This window comes from Gouania willdenowi, chromosome 18 (genome assembly GCF_900634775.1).
Source record: "Gouania willdenowi chromosome 18, fGouWil2.1, whole genome shotgun sequence".
NCBI classification, from domain to species: Eukaryota; Metazoa; Chordata; class Actinopteri; order Blenniiformes; family Gobiesocidae; genus Gouania; species Gouania willdenowi.
Window position 1 is genome coordinate 2,994,132 of NC_041061.1, and position 7,304 is coordinate 3,001,435.

The following is a 7,304-nucleotide window of genomic DNA, read 5'->3' on the forward strand; positions in this document are numbered from 1 at the left end:
TTAACCGTGGAAGGAGTGATTGAATGTATAACAGTGAAAATTACAAGTCCAGAGGGACATAAGATAATAATCTGTTGTTTGTATCGTGCACCTGACTGTAAAATAGACATATTTAATGAGAAACTAACTAAAATGATAGAAGAAATTAAATATAAGAGATTACTGATATGTGGAGACTTCAACATAAACATTTTAAATCCTTTAAAAAATACCCAAATTGAAGACTTTACTAATTACATGTACACAAATGGATTAAAACCTCTCATAACGAAACCAACCAGAATTAATAAACACAGCTCAACACTGATAGACAACATCTTCACAAACATACAAAACACAGATCTAAAGAGTGGTATATTAATAAATGACATCTCTGATCATTTACCAATATTTACGATACTTAACACTAAAAAGAAGAAGAACCTTGAAAATCAAAACTCATTGACATACAGAAGACTGAAAGGAGAAAAACGACTAGAAAACTTTAAACAACAGATAAAAAGAGAGACGTGGGAGAGTGTTTTCAATGAAGAAGACGTGAACGTAGCATATGACACATTTACAGACACAATAACAACAATATACGATAAATGCTGCCCTTTGAAACAAATAACAATCAAAAGTAAAACAAACAAAGTACCATGGATTAATAAGAAAATAGCCAACGTATGCAAAAAGAAAAACATATTATATAAAAAATATATTACAGAAAAAACATTGAAAGCAGAAGTACGTTATAAAAAATACAGAAACAAAGTCAATAATTTACTAAGAAAAAAAAAGAGAATATTGTGAAAAACAATTAAAAGAGAATAAAAACAAAAGCAAAAAATTGTGGGAAATTATAAACACCATAACCATGTGCAAAAGCAAAGAAAAAAATGCAGACCACTTTATAATACACAATGTAAAAGAATACAATAAAAACATTATAGCACAAGAACTTAACAGTTTTTTCATAAATACTGGAAAAAACACGGAGAAAGGGATTAATAAACACCCAACACTTAAATGGAACCATTTTGACAATGAGAACAAAGACATTGATAAGTATTTCATACTTGAAGAAGTAACAGAAGCAGAGGTGGATAGAATAATTACAACCTGTACCTCAAAAAAATCCAGAAACATTAATAATCTAACTATGAGTCTAATAAAAACCATAACAGTTGAAATAACCCCGCCACTAACACATATAAGTAATCTCTCATTTAAGAATGAAAATTGCAAAAATTAGACCGATTTACAAAGGTGGAGAAAAATGGAATTTCACTAATTATCGACCTATATCAATATTACCACAATTATCGAAAATTCTGGAAAAACTCTTCATGAAAAGACAAATTTATAGAAGACAATAATATACTACATGAAGGACAATATGGGTTTAGTCAAGGACGTTCAACAGCAATGGCTATAATTGACACCACGGAGAATATAAGAGAAGCATTAGAAAAAAACTTATTTGTATTCGGAATTTTTCTGGACCTAAAAAAAGCCTTTGACACAATTAATCATGATATTCTAGAAGAAAAACTTCAAAACTACGGAATTAAGCACAACGCCTTAAAATGGATTAAAAGCTATATGACAAATAGGAGACAATATGTTGACTTTGAAGAACACACATCAAAATGCCAAACCATACAATGTGGTGTTCCACAGGGTTCAATTTTAGGGCCAAAACTGTTCATTTTATACATAAATGACATTTTCGAAGTCTCAAATAGCCTCAAACTAACGTTGTTTGCAGACGACACAACCATCCTATGCTCAGGTAAAGACATTAAAACTCTAATAGAGTCAACAAATAAAGAACTATCAAAAATCCAGACATGGTTAGATGTAAATAAACTAGCCCTAAACGTCAGCAAAACAAAATTCATCAATTTCGGAAAGAAAAAAATAATAGGAGATATAAGACTGAAACTAAACATGGAAATAATAGAAAAAGTAAAAGAATATAGGGTACTAGGAGTGTGGATGGACGACAAGCTGACCTGGAAAAAACATATACAAATAGTTAAAAACATAAAAACAAAGCAAAGCCAAAAGCAGTTACATCTTATGGAAGCTTCAACAAATCCTACATACCAAATCACTTAAAACAAACATCGCACTTAAATTACTGCTCCGAAATATGGGTAAATAACTACAAAACGTATCTTGAACCATTTTTTAAACTACAAAAAAAATCTATAAGAATTTTACATAAAGCACCACACAACGCACACACAAACAAATTATTCGAGAAGGCAAAATACCTATGTTGGGGCAGAATAATTAGTTATGCTTAATAATATAATTACTTATATATTTTAATCCTTAAGCCTTGGGGTGTAACTTTCCATTGTGTGACTTTCATGTCTTAAACCTTGCTGGGTCAAACTGCCTTGTCAAAAGCACACAATATCTCCCCAAAACAATAAACGCACAAGGACGCATAGGCATTCTGTGTGCGTACTCATGCTCACTCAGTCACATGTCACATAGCACACCCCATACACATTCATTCACACACACAAACACAAACACACACTCCTCCGTCTCTAAGACAACCGACAGATAACAGAACTGGTTGTTTAGACCCAAAAGAACAAACTGTCTTTCTTTTTTTCACCCTCTGTCCTCACCTCCTCCCTCTGCCTCTGCCTCTGTCTCAATCTCGGGGGGGGAGGAGGGAGGGGGGAACTAAGGAGAGATATACGTGGCTTTAATATTGTGTCTCGTCACTCTGTCTTTGGATCGCCTGGCCAGGGGGTCACCATTTTTGTTTCCACTTTGTATTCTTTTATTTAGTTTAGAATAAACTATTTTTTATAGAAAATCATCAATGCTTCTCCTGGACTCCATCATTCAACCAGAGCAATGAATCATGTCTTCAAATGAGGTCAACCGTAAATTCAGCCGTAACAATTGGCGATCACGAACAGGACCATCTTCTGTCCACCCCTCGGACAGAGACTGGATCACGAACCATCGGTTGAACCTCAAACACCAATTCGGACTAAGGTAAAGCTGCCTTTATAAATATATATATATATATATGTAAATTTTCATTTACATATATATATATATTCGCTCTGTGTTGATTTTTTTTTGGAACCAGTCAAGCATTGTATTGATTTTCAGCTTTGAGCTTTGATTTTGATCCTCAGCTGTTCTGTGTTTTGACGCAGTGAACTGCCATGAGAAAGGCTCAAATGGTTGAGGTTCTTTGTTTTTTTAATGCTGTAGGTTCCCTCTGTTTTTCTTCGGGCTCAGATATTTTGTTTAGGCATAAAATACGGCTGGTCATTATTTACTTTGGTTTTGTTCGGACACCCACAGACAGCCTGTGAGGTCCTGACCATAGATAGACGGGCAACCAAAGTTTCCAAAACATCCCAGCGGTGCCATGATCTGAGTTCACCTCTGTACCGAAAGCAAAATAGATTAAAACCCCGAATCTAACCTAAATTGTGTTTCTGTGAATCAAACAGATGAACAACCCAATAAACAAATAATATATGCATACGCATATACAATCTTGGTATGATGTGAACTCAGATCATGCTTTCAGGCGAGTTTTACTTTTTTTTATCTTTGTTTTTATTTTGTTTAAACGTGGAATCAGATTTCTCCCTTTGGCTTGGCTTTAATGCTTTCATTTGGACGAGTGTCAGCTTTTGAGAAAGGGAGAGAAAGACAGAGAGCCAAACACACACACACGTCGCTGCTGTGTTTTTCTTTTTTTTGGACGTGTGAACACACACACACACACACACACACACACACACACACACACACACACACACACACACACACACACACACACACACGCACAGAGAGAGAGAGGGAAGCACGCACACGCACAGGCACGCGCACGCAAAGAGAGAGAGAGAACCACACCCATGAGCAACACACACTCAAACAAGAGAGAGGTGGCGCCCCTCACTGGCCAGTTTAGTGCACTACACACTTGTGACACAACATTGTGATTTCTCACTTCTCCCCTGCCGATAGAATAGTGCCATTACACACAGACACTATTTTTATTTTTATTTTAAATTTTATTTTGATTTCATGTTTGATGGATTTTTATTTTAAATTTTATTTTGATTTCATGTTTGATGGGTTAGCAACACACACTCAAACACACACACACAGATGAATACAGTATTTCATTTTATTTTATTTTAATATTACTGTTACCATCATTATCATTTTTTATTATTTAAATTGTTAGTTTCTGTTGGCTTTGTGGTTGCCCCCCTGAAGAAACGACATCTTCAATGAAAGAATGAAATCACCTTCAACTCTTACGCTAATGAAATGTCAACATCATTCAAAGGACCAAGCATCAGAAGGAAATGGACAATCAAAGGTGTGTGACCTTTCAGGACTCAAGGACTCAACTCCCATTCAGCAAAGCAATGCTGAAATAACTCGCTCAGTCCCAAGTCAACTCTTCATCGTCTATGAATGGGCCGCATGCTGGGATTAACACATCCTGCCCCATCATCAAAGACTGAGAACCTGTGGGCGTCGGAGTGGACACTCCCCCACCAATGAGTTGCGAGTTAAACGCCACGACTACTGCCTGAACGATGGGCAGCAACTGCAGACTGGTCACACGTCTGATGGAATATCTTCACCAAAAAAAGACACTGTTTCAAAAGCCACAAGGATACCAAGCCACAAGAAGTCCACCACAGCCTTTGGTGGTAGTGCTAAATCACTTTAGCCTTGAACTTTGGCATGGAGGGGGACAACTAGCAAATAGCCAACAAGCTTCTCCTTCGCACAATACTAACCCCTCTATCTTCTGACTGTGCACTAGATTATTTTGTTTTCATTTATTCTCTCACACGCAGACAGACCAGACATACAGTCACACACCCACATTCATAACTATGAGAACTTCACACAGAACCCTTCTGTTTGCCACATGAGATCAAGTGTGCCCATCATTTATCTTTGCTTTTATTCATTATGTTGCTCATTTATTTACACTGCTTTTGCCTTTATGAGAAAAGAACAAACAAAAGGGGAAGAAAATAGTGTTACTGATAAGGTTGTTTTTGTTTGCTTTTCTTTCATTTATTTTCTTGATTGAGGGGAGGCCCCCCACAATGCAAGATATGGTTACATCCGCTGAAGACAGAGCCCTCTGTTGCCTCAGCTTTTGGAGCTGAAGTTTTAATTTTTATTGGCCATGATTTTTTTTGAGCTCACACGTTTTTCTCCTTTGTTATTTCTGAACGATTCTTCTTTTTCTCTTTTGTTTTTACTCAATTTCAGGAAAATTGAGACAGAGATTGAGGACTGCAGCCTCAACCAAGTTTAAATTTTGACATTTTTTGACCGATACCCTCGTAAACAATCTGTACCTTACCCTTTTTGAAGCTGCTTGCGACAGACAGCCTAGTTCAACATTCATTGTTTTCATTTTGCGCGCCTCCCCCTTACCGCGTCGTACTGTCTTGCCGGCCCAAAGCCACTCGACAGCAGGGGGGGTACCAAATTTTTTTCCTGAGAAAAAAATGTCCCATTAGTTGCTATGAGTACATAGGCAATTACTTTTCAAACAAGAAGTCCTGGTTTAATGTGCAGAAAAAGGATAAACCTTGCTAGGGAAAGCGCTCTTTGGGGGATAGCGGTCCACCTGATTTGATACATGCTTGGTAACCGAATACCATTCTGAACAAATTTCTACGTTCCCTTCGAGTGAGGGTTATTAGAGGTTGCGTGCTCCGTTCAATCTTAGAAGTGCCCAATAAAAGTCCTGACAGTTGTGCGAAATTTTCCCTCGGTTTGGTACCGAGGTTGAGTTTATGTGTTTTCCTTCAGTTTGGTACTGAGGTTGTTTTCCTTCAGTTTGGTACTGAGGTTGAATTAATTCTCTCAAACTCTTATTTTCAAGAGCGGTGGTTGAGCCCTGCTGATTCAGAGATTCTTTTTTATAATCTTTGGAGACGGACGGCGGGTGAGTTTTCCTTCAGGTTTGGTACCGGAGGTTGTGTTTTCCTTCAGTTTGGTACTGTTGTGAATTATCTCCCAAACTCTTATTTTCAAGAGCGGTGGTTGAGCCCTGCTGATTCAGAGATTCTTTCTTACATTTCTGGAGACGGACGGCGGGTGAATTTCCCGCGGTTTGGTACCGCGGTTGAGTTAGACACGGCTGTGCTATTCCTGCCTGATCAGCAGATGAGCAGACTGTCAGTACCACGGGCGATAATCTAAGACTCCGCCAAGGCGGAAGTAAAAAGGAGCGTACCTCTTAGTAATCAGACGATACCAGTAAAAAGCAATTAATTAACACTAAAAGGTTGCCAAGCATGGGGGGGCAATAAGAGCTCATTGACCCCGAGAGACGAGGTGGACTGGCTATCGCCATTGGTGGGTTAGATGAGACCTATATTCTACTTAGACACTATGCAACAAAACCTTGTGAATGCATGGACGTGAAAATTGAGGCATGAACGTGTGCGGTGCATGAGTGACTGAATGATGACACGTTACGTATGCCTGAGAGAACCGCGTTGTGAGTGCGAATGTGCCGTGGACGTGTCATTGACTGATTGACCGATGAATGGCTGTTTGACTACACATGTTCCTCTGTTTCACCTTCCTTTCCTCCTGGGTTTTGATGCACTAGATCTTCTCCCTGTTTTTGCCAATTATGTAGTGGGGTGTTCAGAAAACACTGCTGCTTGTTAAAAGAACTATGGTTTTAGGCCTTGGGCCTTCTAAAAAGTTTACCAGGTTTTAAAGGGTTTTTTCTGGGTGTTTAAAAACACCAAACGACATTTTTTATATATGATACCACTTTCAGTGGAATGACTGGCTTTGACCTTAACTGACCTTACATGTTCAGTGTCCATGTTTTTTTGTTGTTATATGTGTATACTCGTTGTGGTGTGCACTTGTCTATGTCTTCGTCTTAGTTGTTGTTATTGTGTAGCTTTTTCCAAAATACAGGTCGCTGGCTGTATACTCAAAGGAGACGAATCAGATCCAACTAAAGAAAAGAGATATTTTAAATTATTCATTTAAGTCTTAATGTTTTCCTCTCTTTCTGTTTCTGAGTGTTTCCTAACAGAAAATGCCACCGCCTTCTCGACTCCGATCCTACCTCTTCGCCGCCATGCCTGGTCACTGCTCTTATGATGAAGGATGAGAATTAAAGGGAAGTATTGTCCATAACTGTAACTGGGAAACAAAGGGGAAATAGAAATAGACACGTGACAATATGACATATTGTGGATGTTCTAACATAATATCTATTCCAGAGACTACAGAGACTTCCAATCCAACTGCAA